Here is a 2,500-nt window from a genome sequence, read left to right on the forward strand (position 1 = left end):
GGTGTACTGTGGAGGATTGAGTAATTATGCTGTTCTTTGAAACTGTGCTGCCTATTGTGAAATTTTATCTTTTGATGAATATTTACTAAATAATAAACTCATATTTACTAGTTTGACCAAAGTTTTGCCGTACTGGCACTTTCAAACATTCAAACAAGTGTGAGGGGATTAGCGTTGATATTTCATCAATATAGTTAGTCTACTCTACTCAACTCTACTATTTAGACATGCTATTACAGGGGCAGTTTGATGGCACAAGAGCTTCTTTGTTGGCCTATAACAACTCCACCGACACAACATAGCTGGAGTAAATAATCTTTTGGTTGCCATCGGATACTGTGGACAAACCATCTGGCCGATCAGAACAGAATCATTTCTTGGAAGGCTCTGTCTCTGTTCTAAAAGCCCTGACCATTCCACCACCTACACCCTTCACTTAAAACTCTGCACACTGTGAACTTTGGAAAACTGTGTCCCCCACACACGCACGTACGCATGACGCACGCACACAAACGCAAACGCACACGCACACACACACACACACACACACACACACACACACACACACACACACACACACACACACACACACACACACACACACACACACACACACACACACACACACACACACACACACACAAACATCAGAGATATAAAAGCCTTGAGGCAGCCCATTTTCTCAACTCCAGTCTCCAGTGTGTGTGTGTGTGTGTGTGTGTGTGTGTGTGTGTGTGTGTGTGTGTGTGTGTGTGTGTGTGTGTGTGTGTGTGGTGGGGGCGTCTGTAACCTCATGTGAATAGAGTAGTAGGATGACCCCCAAACTTGCTGGAGTCTCTGTGGCCTCTTGGAGGTGCCGTGTCCATGGGGGGGGGCTAAGTGACCCCAATTAGGAGGGAGGTTACGCCTGGCAGTCAGTCCCTGGGATGGATGTCACCAAGCAACCAGCGCTATGACGCCCACACTTGAGAGAGAGGGAGATGGAGATAGGCTGCTCTAAAACACTCATGCCCACATGGAAAGGTCAACACATAGCCGCTTCAGGGTGTGCGCGTGTGTGTGAGTGTGAGTGTGTGTCTGTGTCTGTGTTTGTGTGTGTCTGTGTGTGTGTGTGTCTGTGTTAGCATGCCCATGTGTGTGTGTGTGTGTGTGTGTGTGTGTGTGTGTGTGTGTGTGTGTGTGTGTGTGTGTGTGTGTGTGTGTGTGTGTGTGTGTGTGTGTGTGTGTGTGTGTGTGTAGGACAGACACTATCCTTGCCAGGGAATCATAATGATTTTTCATAATTTAGTATTGCAATGATCATTCCTCTTTGCTGTTGCTATATAAATGTGGTCACCTTGATCTTCATGAAATATTTATCCGGGCGCCCGAAGAGCATACGCCATTCAGCATAAATGCATTTTTAATCAGAGCGATGTGACAGCCAGCAGGCATGGAGATGGAGATGGCGACCAGCGGACTACTCGAACTTCATTCACAGAGTCATTACTATAACAGATATATTTACTTAAATTATATGACACTGCAAGGCATCCTGCCCTATATCAGATATGTTTTATTAATAGAGACTACGTACAATATTGCTGCAAAATAGAGCTTCATTTGATATGAGAGGAGCTTTTATGAGTTCTTCTGACCACAACCATTAAAGGGACACTGTGCAGGAAATGGTCAAAAAAGTACTGCATCTATACTGCTCATTGAAACCGGGCTGCCTATTGCCAAATTGTATCTTTTCATGAAAGTTTACTAAGTAATAAACTAATATTTTCTAGTATGGCCCAAGTACAGTCAGTTTTACAGCTAAAAATAGCTATTTCTGGACATTCAAAATGGCGGACCATGGAGAAGATCCCCCTTTTCATGTATGAAAAGTGCATTTTTTCCAGTCATAATGAACACTTTGAATTTGATGGTGGTGGTAAGTATTCTTGAAAGAGGTAACATTAGTGAATGGGTAGCATTGATTCTGGAAATATACAACTAAAAATCCTGCACAGTGTCCCTTTAAAGCATTGATGCAATGGAAGACGTCTTACTCTATTAGTTGTCATTTGTCCAGTCATGGGTAAGCGGTTAGAGCGTCAGACTTGTAGCCCAAACGTTGCCGGTTCGACTCCCATCCCACCAGGTTGGTGGAGGGAGTAATTAACCAGTGCTCTCCCCCATCCTTCTTCATAACTGAGGTACCCTGTATGGTACCGTCCAGCCGCACTGCTCCCTTTCAGACACCATTGGGGGCTGCCCCCTTGCACGGGTGCGGCATAAATGCCACTTCGTTGTGTGCTGTGGAGTGTGTCACAATGACAATGGGGAGTTGGAGTTTCCTAGTTGGGCTTTCGCTTCCATTAGTTGTTGCTACTGTATGACTCTTGATATGAATAATAATAAATAAAAATATAATATGTAAATATAATTATTAATAAATAAATTAGTGGTGGGCCGTTATCTGCGTTAACGTGCTGCGATAATGTGAGACTCTTATCGCGCGACAAAGAAA

The 2,500-nt window shown here is 44.0% G+C and overlaps 1 protein-coding gene across 1 annotated transcript in view; it reads left to right on the forward strand.

Moving 5' to 3' along the window:
- LOC134456913 (receptor-type tyrosine-protein phosphatase mu-like) overlaps nt 1-2,500 on the forward strand; it is a 186,852-nt gene that overhangs the window by 172,802 nt on the left and 11,550 nt on the right. The gene's annotated exons all lie outside the window — the stretch shown is intronic.

Source organism: Engraulis encrasicolus, chromosome 10, assembly GCF_034702125.1.
Source record: "Engraulis encrasicolus isolate BLACKSEA-1 chromosome 10, IST_EnEncr_1.0, whole genome shotgun sequence".
Classification (NCBI taxonomy): domain Eukaryota; kingdom Metazoa; phylum Chordata; class Actinopteri; order Clupeiformes; family Engraulidae; genus Engraulis; species Engraulis encrasicolus.